The 15,476-nt window shown below is 33.8% G+C and overlaps 2 pseudogenes across 1 annotated transcript; both read right to left on the bottom strand.

Moving 5' to 3' along the window:
• Positions 1-334: 334 nt before the first annotated feature.
• Positions 335-5,616, bottom strand: LOC145003929 (receptor-like protein 14; annotated as a pseudogene).
• Positions 5,617-7,143: 1,527 nt separating this feature from the next.
• Positions 7,144-13,331, bottom strand: LOC145029705 (cuscuta receptor 1-like; annotated as a pseudogene). Its single transcript, XR_013676571.1, has 8 exons — positions 12,851-13,331; positions 12,435-12,572; positions 12,248-12,355; positions 10,981-11,136; positions 10,485-10,559; positions 9,976-10,332; positions 9,637-9,783; positions 7,144-9,499 (listed from the first exon to the last, which is right to left on the bottom strand). The product of XR_013676571.1 is annotated as a cuscuta receptor 1-like (transcript).
• Positions 13,332-15,476: the final 2,145 nt, after the last annotated feature.

The raw sequence follows: 15,476 nt of genomic DNA, 5'->3' as shown, positions 1-15,476 counted from the left end.
TTAATAGACTCCACTAAACACCATATCTGCTAAAAACCTAAAGCAATATTCCTACTTAATTGTATTCTTAGTGAACATGTTTTGTTAAAAATAATGGCTGGCTCTGGAAAAGATATATTGAAAAGGTTCTGAAGACCAACCATGATCTTAATTCCACAACCTCAGCCCTGCAGTTATAGTTTAAGGAGGATGTTGATTTATCAGCAATAATTGATGGAAGTCCCCATTGTAAATATACAAAATAAGCAAGAACATAACAGAAAAGGAAGCAAAAGCATCATCATGCATATATCAAATGACTTACTAATACATTCGAAAGCAGTTTTGCATTTATTCTATCACACATTCTTAATTAAAGAGAAACTATTAATGGAAGGGCATGGAGAACCAGCTGACTGAATCATAAAGGAAGTAATAACATGTAAACATACAGTCTTCAACCAAGTCTAGCCACCATTTGCGCCAATAAGGATTGATGTAAAGAAGCGCAACAAAGCCCAATAAGAACACAACATTCGTCGAACCAGAACTTCCGTAGAAGTATGCCATATCGATATCATACCATTTCTCATTGTCTTCTTCTACATCCGATGGATTGGTCAGCTGTGAATTAGTAGTTGTGCATTTCTTCACGAGTGGTGGTCCACAAAGAAGTGGATTCCCTTCATAGCTTGCCTCTGTGAAGGTACCAAACTGTGCTTTCATATCTGGGAGTCTGCCTGAGAGATTGTTGTGAGAAACAATGAAAGTAGATAGCGAGGTAAGCTTAATCAGTTCTGATGGAACATTTCCGGTCAAACCATTTGAAGAAAGGTCCAAGCTCTCTATTTTTGCAAGATTTGAGAAGTTCACAGGAATGGGTCCAGTCAGGTGATTGTGAGACAGGTTTAAAGCACGAAGTTGGGTTAAGAATCCCCGTTGTTGTGGGATTTCACCTGTAAGTTTGTTACAGGAAAAATCCAATCCTGCCATGTAATCAAGTATGCCACCCTTATAGCTGAGAAAGAGCCTTTTTGTTGTAAACTCAACTTCGTCTTGTGTTTCAAACCCTTGGTTATTGACATAGGCAGGCTGCCACCTCTGTAGAACACTATTATAATAGTAAGAGGAAGACATGGGATACCATGATATGGTTCTTTTAAGGAATGCAAGGTAACTTGGCTCGGTTATATTTTTTAGGCAGTTAGGTATTGAACCAGAAAGGGAGTTGTCGGATAAATCCATCAAACTTACATTATATAATTGGCACAAGTGTTTTGGAATAGAACCATGAAACTTATTTTTTCTCATGAGAAGAATCCTTAAATTGGATAGTTCACCAAGGAATTTAGGAATCCTTCCAGACAAGTCATTGTTACTGATGTCTAAAGTCAAAACATTAGTCAAATTATAAAAGGAATTGGGTATTGATCCAGTAAATCTGTTAGAACCCAAATGAAGATGCTTCACATATTGCAAGTTTAAGCAAGATGGGATTGGACCAGAAAAAGAATTTTGTGAGATATCAAGAAAAGTGAACAAAGTTGGTCCACAAGGAAACCTGCCTTCCAAACTGTTATTTCTCACCACAAGTTCAGACAACTCACTTGTGTTGCTTATCCATCCAGGGATCATACCAGTAAAAAAGTTGTTGCTAATATCTAAAATCATCAGATCATTATATTTTCTGGGCTCATTTGCAATTTTACCTGTGAAACAGTTGCTATCCAAGTGGAGCTCTTGGATTTTACCTAAATTTAAGTTTCCTGAGAGTACCTGACCCTGCAACTTGTTCTTTGATAGTTTTAAGAAAAACAACTCAGATATGTTTGTAAACAATCCCTTTGGTACTTCTCCAGATAATTCATTATTAGATAAATCCAGTACTCGTAAATCCCTCAAATCACCAAGTGAAGATGGGATAGCACCACTTAAAGAATTCCTGGACAAATTCAAATGTTGGATGTGGGGAAAGAATTTTTGCATAACATCAGGAATAGTACCTATCATTCCATTTCCAGACATATCCAATTCCAGCATATTAGCATTCCTATGCAGCAGCATACCAGTAAAGGAGTTGTTCCTTAGATTAAGAACTTCAAGATTTGTATTATTTTCAATCAGCTAATTTGGAAATTTTCCCTCCAAGTGGTTGTGAGATATGTCTACTTCTTGTAACTGGTGCTGGTGTAGTAAAAACCCTGGAAGAACACGCCCTTTATTCCTATTCATATTGCAACTAGATAGCATTACAACTTTCAACTGGAACATTGGAATCCAGCCTATAGGCTCTTCTGTTTCCACCTCAAATTTGTCATTGTTGCTTAAAAAGCGAATTACCTCAAGCTTTGAATGATTGGATAACGAGTTGAATGAGAATAAACCTTCAAATGTGTTATGACTAAAATCAATGTACTCGAGAGATGTGAGATTAGCAATGAATGATGGCACAAGTTTCCCTGTGAATTGATTTGAAGAAATATCAAACAACTTAAGAGATGATAGATTTTTCAAACACTCAGGCAGAGTTCCATGGAGCATGTTGCCACTAAGATCCAACTCATGGAGGTTCTTCAACTCACACAACCCTGTCAAAAGAGAAAGAATGTGGTTTATGACGCCCCTTAACATATATAACAACTTGCACTTGTATGGTCATACGGCACAAGAACGCTTAACTATGTGAAAAAGGAAATGTTACATAAGGCTTGCTCCAATTTATAAGCCATACTATAAAAACATTGCATGTATAAATTTGACCTAACCAATCCCAAACACAATAATCATGCATGTTTTGAATAACTTACCATGATCTGGTAATGAGCCATTAAGATAATTGTATGCGAATGAGACAACTCTTAGAGAAGATAATGCATGCATAGCTGATGTTACACTCCCAACAAAATGGTTCCAACTCAAATCTAAGACCTTGAGTTGGTGGAAAGATGTGAAAGCTAGATGGCAACAAGAGAAGATTAGATAAGTAGGTTACTAATTAAATAAAAACCATGAAAAAGGATTTGTTACAAGCCATGTATCATATAATTGATGATTGAAGTTGGATAGGCTGTAGGGCCTTTCATCTCTCTGATGATTCTTAATTAAACCAATAAGGAATGATTCTTAAAGAAAAAAAAGCCTACCTTCCACCGGTAGTGTTCCACCAAAACCATTTTCTCTCAAGAGGGCGACTTCCAAATTAGGCAAATCATGAAATTCTATATTGGATAAAGAGACGTGTCAAACAATTTTATAAACAGTTAGCAAATATGGATATTAATAAATAATTGTGAGGATCAAATTTTGTAATTTTAATTTGTTTGATGAGCATGAATCATTTAAAAATTAACATGCCTTGGATGGGAAATGAGCTTTCCAATGGAAAAGAATGTGAAAGATCAAGAATCTTGAGGGATGGGAGGGCTCTTAGGCATGATACGATGCTTTTGTTGAAATTGTTATTGGAGAGATTTATACTCTCCAACCTTTTCAATCTCGATAACATCTTACACGCTGTAGAAAAAAAATATTTGAATGCTACTGAAACCATGGTGATCTTATACTCTTACATAATTTTAATTATGGAAGAATTTAGGATTAATTGGTGTTTAAGAACTTTATCAGGGTTAGGGCTAGGAGAAGCCAATTCTTCATTTACCTTGGATATCTGGTGTGCCATTGAGCTGGGTGAAACTTAAATCCAACTTCTCCAAGTTAGTGAGATGAGCTAATTCTATCATATACAAAAGAAAAACATAAAACACATATTATGCACATATGCTCATTAGACTTCTCACATCCTTGTAAGTTGTAAGTAAGAAGCCTTATTCAATGTGTACAAGGACACATGCTAGATTATAATAGTACTTTATAGTCATATATAGCATGTACCTTGAGCTGGAAATGGTCCTAAAAAAGGGTTGTTGCTAAGATCCAAGTTTTTCAGTGTATTCAAAGATGTTGCAGCGCTTCCATTACATCTGTTGTACCCAGGATTTAATGATTTCAACTTCTTTAATATTGAAACGCCTACACTTAGAAATTGAAGCAGTCGAATTTATCAGCTTTAGTTTGATATGACAAGTTAGTTTATCAGCGATGAAAGGTACCATTAAAGTTACAGTTGCTTAGATCCAACACCTCCAGGTTTTCTAAAGCTGCAAATTCTGAAACTCATGTAAAAAGGGTGTAACTATCTTTAAAATATGCATTTGTGCATGATAACTTAAAAACAGAGAAAAGGTGAAAGCATACCACTGATAGGAAAGTTTTTGTTGAAGGTCATCACTAGCCCAATAGAATCATGTTATTGTCTAGAAGAAGTTAGCATGTTCTAGAATGATTTGGAAGATTCTAGAAGATTATGGAATACGATGGAGGAGTGTTGAAGATGCCGGAAGATTCTAGAATACTCTAGAACGAGATGGAAGACCCTGGAAGGCTATGGAACATTCTAGAACACTATGGAAGACACAAGAATGTCTATACTTATCTAGGACATTATAGAACATTCTAGAAACATATAAAAGCTTGTAATAGATATAGAATATGGTAGATAGTTCTAGAATAGCCATGAATGTATGTAGATCTAGAAACTTCTTATAAGGAGGTGGAAACACCTATAAATAGGTGTGGAGCTCATTTGCTCCAAACAATCCAACATCCAAACCATCCAAGAAAGCCTCAAAGAGAGAAAAGTGTGTAGTAGTCTCACAAAGTGTAAGTTCTCCTTAAGTGTCTTAATAAAAGTCTTGTTGTTTCCCACACTAAGAGTCGTGTTCAACAGTTTCCATTCAAGCTAGTGAAGCTAAGATCCAAGATTTTGAGTGAAGTGAGTGTCATCAATGATGGAAGGATGTCATTATCAATATCATAATTGAAACTTAGGTCTAGTTCCTCCAACTTCTTCAAACTCGACAACTTTTCTAGTCCTGCAAAAGAAAAAGAAGTTTTTAACGTAGGCATCCTAGTCTTTTGATGCAGGCTCAGGTGATAAATGATAACAGGTTATGGCATGAATTGCAGGATCTGAAGTACACATAAAGTCTTGTGTTATGTCTTTAATAGACAAAAATATCATCCTGTAAATTAGTTCGTAGGTTGAGTCCAAGAATTTAGATAGAGCCAATTTACTCAAATTTCTTGCTCAAAAAGGATGATATTGGAAAGAAATACTAAAGCATTTAATCACGTTGTACCTATCTTCATAATCTCCTTATCAAGAAAATCATCTGACAAATTCAGACTCCTCAACTCTTTAAAATGTAGAAACAAGGAAATATTCAATGGCCAAAACTTGCTCCAAAACTTTATGTTATCGTCTGTCCCTCTCAAATAGTACAAGGAAAGCTCTGTCACATGAGCGGTGGTTGTGTTGCAGGTGACCCTCTCCCAATCACAACAGTCGCCCCCACCATCCCCAGGGGTACTGTTGTCATAATCAACCCAGGTAGGGAGAAAATTGTCCATTTCGGAATCATATGACTTCATATGGGAGGCTTTGATTTCTAGAAGTGCCTTTCTCTCCTCTTCTATACAATCCCCTTTTGTTTGCCTGACGATAAGAATTTGTATACTCATCAACATCAAGGACCAATATAACCATGATTTACTCTTACTCAAACCCCAACACTTCATTTTAGTTGCTACAGTAACAATGATGGCTTCTTAGATATGTAATGAGACATGAGAAACAATTGATTTGCAATGAAATGAATATGAATTGCATAATTCTGTGCAAATCATCAAGTCAATGATTGCATAATTGATAATTCTCCGTAAGTCAGCAAGTCAAATGGTGATTCCCACGCATAAGTCTATTCTCCATGGTCACCTGCCCCTTTTGGATTTATGATACACTCCCATAAACTTATGGCATAACGACATCTTGTTGACTTTTTCAACAAACATTGAAGTTTCAATTTGCATAAAATATCTTTGTACTTTTAAATTCTTTTGAATTATATTTAACCACCGTGTATTTGTTGATTCATAAGAATTGTTAGAATGAATCTTATCAAATAATCGATGTAGGCCGGTTCGAATTTTATGAATTTTGTAGTGGTTCTGTAAATGAAAATGCTTCTCTAATCTCCGTTGTTTGTGGTACTATTACTATTAGGCAGTAAGCGCTGGAATAATCTGGAAAGTGTACATTCCGCATTGTTTGTGGTACTATTACTATTAGGCAGTGCATTAATTCATTCCCACTTTTAACAAATTACTGAAATGTTTGCAAAAAGTTCAGGTTTGATCGTTATCTTTTATTTTGCACACTAAGTTTTTTGTAAATCACATGTATCGTTTCAATAATTTATTCTTATAAAAATTTCATAATACCACAACTGGGTCGGACTTTTATTTGACATGCATGTCAACCCATACGCTTGTACCCAATGTCCTTATCTTATATATCAATGCATTTCATTAATTATAAATTACATCTTTTTGTCGATTTCATTCACACGCATATACAACTTTTAAAATTTTAATTGTTCAAATATCACTTATCATTATTTCAATCTATCTATTGATCTATGAATTAGTTATTTTTGTTTAATTCTGCTTTTAGTTATCGAAATAGCAAATAACAAAATATGATTAAAATTATACCATCTTCGAAAGTTGTTTTTTTTTTTTAAATAGAAAATGCATTGAAACCACACTCTAACTACATTATATAGAAATACTAAAGAGTTTAATCACGTTGGGTCAATCTTGTAGGAAAGAATGGTGTTGTTGAGCATTTCAGCTTTGAAGCAGAGCAGCTCATGTTCAATTCTTTTTTTTTTTTTGTTGACCATTTCAGCTTAGGAGAAAGAGAAAGAGATTACATGGTGTGATACATTGGGTTATCAACCCATAAACTCCATATCAAACCCCTACCCCATTTTGATCTATTCTTAATCCATAAAAACGCCATTGTTTTGACATCATGTTTAATGGATCATTAGTTTTGTTAGTGAAATGAGGAGTTGGCTGCACATGTTGACTCAACCAATGGTGATTACTTATCATAAAATACATGACAAGCAAAGTAATTTAAGTCATTTCGGTGCCATAGATCAATGTAAGTTTACTAAATTTAAGAAATACCATAAATCAATGTAAGTTTTGTAAATGCATCAACTTTGCAACGAACCATTAATTAGTCAAATTCTTTTGCATAAATGAGATGGGGAAATACACTTAACATGACTAGCCTTCTTATACATCGTCATACTTATATAAAAACAGACAAATACAAATACATACAAAAACAACTTTGCATTTATTCTATCATGCATTCTTAATGAGGTCATAAGCTTGGAAGATCATAGAGTAGGCTTTCTTACTAAATCATAAAGAAAGTAATAAAATGTAAACATACAATCTTCAACCCAATGTAGCCACCTTCTACACCAGTAAGGATTGATGTAAAGAAGGGCAACGAATCCCAATAACAACACACCCCATGTGGAACCAAAACTTACATAAAACCATGTCATATCGATAGCATACCATTTCTCATTGTCTTCTTCAGCTGATGAATTGGTCACCTGTGAATCAGTAGAGCATTTCTTCTCCAAAGGCAGTCCACAAAGAAGTGGATTCCCTTCATAGCTTGCCTCTGTGAAGGTAGCAAACTGTGTTTTCATTTCTGGGAGTCTGCCTGATAGATTGTTGTGAGAAACATTGAAAGTAGATAGGGATGTCAGCTTAATCAGTTCGGATGGAACTTTTCCAGTCAAACTGTTTGAAGAAAGGTCCAAGCTTTCTATCTTTGCAAGATTTGAGAAGTTCACTGGAATGGGCCCAGTCAGGTGATTGTGAGACAGGTTCAAAGCACGAATCTGGCTCAACAACCCAAGTTCTTGTGGAATTTCACCTGTAAGTTTGTTACTAGATTGATCCAATCCTGTCATGTAATCACGGATGTCACCCTTGTAGTGGAGAAAGAGCTTTTTTGTTGTGAACTGAACTTCATCTTGTGTTTCTAACTCTTCTATATGAAAGTATATATTATACGACCTTCGTATAGCACTCACATATTCATATGAAGAAAACATGTGATACAATGATACGCTTGTTTCTATGAAAGCAAGGTCACTTGGGCCAGTAATGTTTTGTAGGCAGCTGGGTATTGAACCAGAAAGAGAGTTATGGGATAAATCTATCAAACTCACATTACTTAATTGGCACAACTGCTTCGGAATAAACCCACTAAAGTTATTTTTTCTCAAAAGAAGAATCCTTAAAGTGGATAGTTCGCCAAGAAATTCAGGAATCATGCCTGACAAGTTATTATTGCCTATGTCCAAAGTCAAAACCTTAGTCAAATTACGGAAGTGATCAGGTATCCATCCTGTGAATCTATTGGAACCCAAATGAAGATGCTCCATAACTTGCAAATTTAAGCAGGATGGGATGGGCCCAGAGAAAGAATTTTGTGAGATATCCAGAAATGAGAATTGAGCTATTCCACAAGGAAACCGGCCTTCAAAACTATTATTTCTCATCAGAAGTTCAGACAAGTCACTCATGTTGCTTATCCAACCAGGAATCATACCTGTAAAGAAGTTATTGCTAATATCCAGAGCAGTAAGATATTCAGGAATTTCCTTGCCAATTTTCCCTGTGAAATATTTGTTATCTAAGTGAACCCTGTTGATGTTAAGCAAGCTTAAATTCCCTGAGAGTACCTCGCCATACAATTTGTTGTTTGATAGTTTCAAGATCATCAAACTAGACATGTTTGTAAACAATCCCTTTGGTACTTCTCCAGATAATTCATTATCAGACAAATCCAAAAGTGATAATTCGTTCAAATCACCAACTGAAGACGGGATAGCACCACTTAAAGCATTCATAGACAAATTTAAACGGACTATGTAGGGAGCAAACTTTTGTATATCGTTGGGAATTGTACCTATCATGTGATTTCCAGAAACATCTAACTCTTGCATATTAGTATTTCTATATGAAGATATACTAATAATGCCACCAAAGGAGTTGTTCCTTAGATTAAGAGCTTCCAAATTCGTATTATTTTTAATCAACCAATTTGGAAACAATCCTCTCAAGGAGTTGTGAGACATGTCTACTACCTGTAACTTGTGTTGGTGAAGTAGAAACATAGGAACCATGTGTCCTTTACGCCTGTTAATATTGCAATTAGATAGCTCAAGAAATTTCAACTGGAACATTGGAATCCAACCTATAGGCTCTTCAGTTTCCACCTCAAATTTGTCATTGTCGCTTCCAAATCGAACTACCTCAAGCTTTGGATGATTGGAGAAAGAGCTGAATGAGAATGAACCATCAAATTTGTTATGACTAAAATCGATGTACTCGAGAGATGTAAGATTAGCAATTAGTGATGGCACAAGTATCCCTGTGAATTGATTTGAAGATACATCCAACATCTTAAGAGATGATAGACTGTTGAAACATCGAGGCAGAATTCCATTGAGCTTGTTGTAACTAAGATGCTTGTTGTAACTAAGATCCAACTCCATAAGGTTCTTCAACCCACAGAACCCTACCAAAAAAATGGGTTCACTGTTTGAAAGTATGATGACTTTCACTCACTTATTAGCCACACTATAACACCATTACATTTATACATTTGTTTTAAATAATTCCAATACTTAAGCATGCATGATTTAGATAACTTACCATGATCCACTAATGAGCCGTTAAGATCATTGTACGCGAATGATACAGCTTTTAGGGATGATAAAGTGTGTATTGTTGATGGAATGCTCCCAACAAAATGATTGTAACTCAAATCCAAGACCTCAAGATGGTTGAACGATGAGAAAGCTAGATGACAACAAGAAATGGTTATATATGTGGTTACTAAACAAAAATCCTTAAAATTGTTTTGTTACAAGTCATTTATTATTAATGGTTGAAGCTGGTTTCATCTGTACCCTGATGAGTTGGTAGGTACTTGACCAAGTTTCTTTAACCAATAATAATGTTGTAAACTAAAGAATGATGAAAAAGCATTACCTTCCATTGGTATTGTTCCATTAAAACCATTTTTTCTCAAGAGTAGGACTTCCAGATCAGGCAAATTATGAAAATCTAGAGTAGTATGTCAAACAATTCAATATAACAATTAGCAAAAGGGTGCAAATAAATAAATGACAATGAAGATGAAATTTGGTATTTTAGTTTGTTCAATTATGACTCTTTAAGATAACATGCCTTCGGAAGGAAAGGAACTTCCCCATGAAAAAGAATGTGAAAGGTCAAGAATCTTGAGGGATGGGAGGGCACTTAAGCATGATATGATGCTCTTGTTGAAATTGTTATATGAAAGATCTATACTCTTCAGCCTTTTCAATCTCGACAAGCTCCTACAAGCTGTAACAAGAAAAAGAATTCTAAGAGAAAATGTGTTGTTATAATATTTGTAGTTATGGAATAATCTTATAAAAGCTGTAACAAGAATGATCTTTTGAAGTTTGAACTATTCACAAATTACTATAGCAAGGAGAAGCATATTCTTCGTTTACCTTGGATATTTGGTGTGCCATGGAGGCTGGTATCACTTAAATGCAACTCCTCTAGGTTAGTAAGATGTGCTAATTCTGTCATAGTCATACAAAAGAAAAACATAAATCTTGTCTTATGAAGGCTATTTCTAGATATAGTCTACAGCAAATTTTCACTAGTGTTTCTTCATCATCATCACTAGGTAGTGAATTTCATGTTATAATATGTGATTTACATATTTTAATATATGAGTTCGCAAACAAACATGTACATAGAATTCAAAAACTGTTTATCCTACATATAAAAGATCAAAATAATTACAACAATATGGCATCAAATTATGAAAATACCGATATTTTATTATAATTAGTTTCATTTAATACTAACTTTGTAAAGTTCACACTATCCAGTAAATATCCTATAAGAATCATTATATAGAATCTTAAGTAGCAAGGTAAAACTAAAACAAGGTAAATTTTGTAAGGGACAAACTGTTGCTGCTGAAAGCATGTGTACCTTGAGCTGGAAAAGATCGAGATATCCAATTAGCTTGAAGATCTAGTGTTTTAAGTGATGGAAGAACACTTAAGGATGCTATAATGCTGTCACTGAATCTATTATCCCTAAGATATAAAATCTCCAACTTTCTCAATATAGAAACCTTTTCAAAACCTGCATTTAGCATTGGAAGCATGCCATATTACAGTAATGCAAGCGTAGATCAGAATACATATAAATACATATATCTATATTCATTTTTACAATGTTAACAAACTCAATCGGTCGTCTTAGTTAACAGCCCAACTGTTAATATTTGAAAATTGCCATTTTGCCCTCCATCATCAATTTGAACTCAGACAAAAACATGGAGTAAATTTACTTAGACGACCCGTGGACAAGGTTAAGACTTAAGATACATTGAAAAAGTGCCAAAAAAAGGTAAAAATATTACTTTTTGTACCATATCCAAAAAAATCATCATAACACAAAGGCAGAAAGTATAATTTTCTCTTCGGTTCATCTCACTAAGAACCCATTGAAGTTACTTGATTGATCGCATTTTATTCCACTTTGAAAAAACTAATTCTAGAGATAACCAAGTAACTTGTATTATGTTGTCTCTACCCCAGCCTCATTTATAAAAAAAAAATGTCTCAATAAAAGGTTGAAGATGAATAGATGATGATGATTACCATGTATTTCGAAAGTATCAATTCCACAGCGGGTTAGATCCAACACCTCCAAATTTTCTAAAGCTGCGAATTTTGTATTATATATATAAAAGTAACGAAAGTGTCATGCATTTGTAGTAGTATGATTTAAAACATTAAGTATATATATACATATATATATATATATATATATATATATATATATATATATATATATATATCCTTAAACTTAATGCAATTCATCAGTATGTTAGTAAAGTTCACACATAGAAATGCTATGGCGCAAATATCCTATAAGACCATTTTATAGTATCTCAATTCTCAAGTAGCAAGGTAAAACTAAAAGCAAAATTTCCTCATAGAAGTGTGTGTACCTTGAGCTCGAAATGATCGAAATCGCCTATTTCCTTGAAGATCTAGGGCTTTAAGTGATGGCAGAACACTCAAAGATGCTATAAGGCTGTTATTGAAATCATTGTATGCCAGATTTAAAATCTTCAACTTTCTTAATATAGAAACCCTCTTGAAACCTTTGTCTAGGATCCAATTTACCATTAAAAAGATGACTGTATTTGTGTGATGGTTTTAAGATAAAATTGAATATTCACTACCATCTATTTGGAATGTTCCAGTAAAGAGGCAGTTTGTTAGATCCAACATTTCCAGGTTTTCTAAAGCTGCAAATTCTGCAATATATATAAAAGGGATGAGAACATCTTCTGAACTTGCATCCTGGATGATAACTAAAATGCGTGGAAGGAACACTATATAACTTTCCATTAGCAGGGAAGTATCCACCCAATTTAGTGTAACTCAGATCCAAAATTTTGAGTGAAGTGAGTGCACCCAATGATGGAATGATGCCATTGTCAATATCAAAATTCCTGCTGAGGTCTAGCAGCTCCAGTTTCTTCAAACTTGACAACCTTTCGAGTTCTACAATATAAAAAAGGTTTAAACACCTGTATCCTGTTCTTTAGTTACTAAAGGATTAACTTTTGGGCACAGTTACTATATAATAACAAACTGAAGTAAATCTTATGTGTTCATGCGTCTTTATCGTTACAAATATAATACCCAACCCCTAAGCTTCTTTGAGCCCAAAAATTAATTGGATGATGTTGTTCTCTTGAATTTAAATTTACTCATATGTGTTGATTAAACATATAATATCAATTTCAAAGAAACATATATTTTCACGTAAGACAGTGTACCTGTATTCATAACTCCACCATCAAGAAAATTACGCGACAAATTGAGACTTCTTAGCTCTTTAAAATGAAGAAAGAGGGAAACATTTAATGGCCAAAATTTTTTATCTACATATGATCTTCCGTTCAGTGTGCCCAAAGAAATATGTGTGACATGGTGTGTGGTTGTGTTGCATTTGACCCTCTCCCAATCACAACACCCACTGCCACTAGCATCACCCACAAGGGTATTGCCATAATCCATCCAAGAGGGGAGAAGATCTTCTGGTTTCAAATCATATGTATTAATAAGGGAGAATTTGATGTCTAGTAGTGCCCTTCTCTCCTCTTCTCTGCAACCCCCTGCAGTTGGTGGGAACATCACAATAACAACCATTATCAATATCCACCAACTATGCAATGGACAACACTTCATTTTAGTAGTAGCTATGATACACATACTAACATTAATGGTTTCTTAGAGACAATCAAATAATGAATAATTTTTTTATAGAAGCAAATAATGCATAATTGGAGTTACCACATATTTGGGTAGATATAGTGAGGCATACAAGCCACTAATGATGGAGTTAGGCAGACACAGTCCAACTCAGCTACAACATTAATTATTTTCTGTTGAACAAGTCTTAATTATTTTCTGTTGAACAAGTCTTAAAGTCAGAAAGTCATTAGTCATTAGTCATAAGTCATGGGTTATAAGTCTTAAGAGTAGGTAGGGATGACAATCACTTGAATACTTATTATAGCTTACAAAATCTTGACTTTTAGACAATTTCTCAGTTTCTGTTTGCTTCAGGTGTATAATTACAATATGTTTACGGCTTATGTAGACAAAAAATTTATCAACTGAATCTTTTTTAGTTCTGTACTAATTTATTAATAGAAATTAGGGAAAATGTCACTGAATAGTAATCAATTTTGATATTCATCTACATATATCGAACTCTTTTTTTTATCATTTTTGTAAAAATGGGTAACTTTTATCTTGTTACCTGTTGTTGGGCCAATGACATGGTCGATACTGTTCCTGATGATGTGGCAAGTCTAAAATTTTCCATTATAGTGAACTTTGTCACATTGTCAGTTGTACTACGATGGACTTCAATAATGTTATATAGAATCTAAAATAGCTGATCTAACAAACCTATTCTAATTCCTTCTACAACAGTTTTTAATTCATCCACTAAGTACATAAACTTCCAACACGAAATCGATGTTATGGTATGTCGATAACATACTAGCATGAATTCAGCATTAGGAAATAAGAACACGATTGATTGATATTTGATCGACTGCTTACACAAATCAAAGAACGAAGTGCAATGTGCGCATGAAACAATACGGATTGAAACAGTGAGAAGGATCGACAGATACTTTGGGGAGAAAGAGCGAAATAGAGCAGGAGAAAAAATGTCTGGTGAATTTTGGGTTTTGGTTTGGAAGGTAGATGGTAAAAGTAAAATCAACATTTGTATAAATAAATGGAACGATGATAAATATTAAATGGTTACACTGTTAAAGAGATCTGGGTAGCGTGTAAATGGACCCATTTACTAAAGCCCATTTTTATTAGTTAGCCTAAGGTCCGATTCTTAACATCCATGAATCATGGTCCACCCAGATCCTTTTTTCTTACATTTTCGAAGACTATCAGTTTCCCGCTATCCGTTTCCAGCTAATATCTATTTTTATCAAACACGCCCATGATAATATGGTATGTGACATTGTTGCTATTACGAGTTGTGCTTTACCTATTAATTTTCATAAATAAATAACTTTACTACAACTTAATTCCATCCATATATACAATCAAATTTTTATAATTGTTTACCTCTTCTTCATAGAATATCATCTTGAGCATATATTATAGACTCAATGGTCATGTGTGTAAAAAAAAACATGAGTGACTACCTATGTATACTTAAAAAAATTTACACTTTTTGCCCAAAAAAATACAAAATATGTTGTTATTTCTTTACTTATGAGAGCAAATTACGTATACAAAGTACATAGAATGATCTTTATTCAAAGTACTCATGCATTAATCTTTTCAAGTTTTACTTTTATATAACTTTATAAAACATTTACTAATTTTTATTACACGATCATATTTTTAGTTCAGAAATAGAGTTAAGGAAAGATATCTAATTCAATCACATTTTTAATTGTAGGAAAAGATTTACAGATTAATATCTTATATGATCAATTTGAAAGATGTCTGGTGAGTTCATGTTCATAATCAATAAAGTATTCATGAAGTATTTCATGTGATATATAAGTATATGCAATTAGAACTATATTTAAGGATTCACTAAACTATAATATTTGATGTATAATAATAATTCTTATGTTCTCTCGAACCAACTAAACCAAAAAAGTTGGTTATCAATGTATTTGGTAGCTAACATATTTGATTGATAGTGTCATACCAGTTTAGTGAATTTGATATGGTAATGGTATCAAATTTAAAATAACACGGTAATATCATACCAATCAATTCATATATATAAACACACATACGAAATCATATTTTAAGTTGTCACATATGTTTATTCTTTACAGTTTTAAAAAAATGATAATAGATATTAGACGGAGTCATAAATTATAACGACAAAACTGCAAAATGGTC

This window comes from Lactuca saligna, chromosome 1, assembly GCF_052625555.1.
Source record: "Lactuca saligna cultivar CGN05327 chromosome 1, ASM5262555v1, whole genome shotgun sequence".
NCBI lineage: Eukaryota > Viridiplantae > Streptophyta > Magnoliopsida > Asterales > Asteraceae > Lactuca > Lactuca saligna.
The sequence above is the reverse complement of the archived record's forward strand: the minus strand, read 5'-3'. Positions and strand labels throughout refer to the sequence as shown.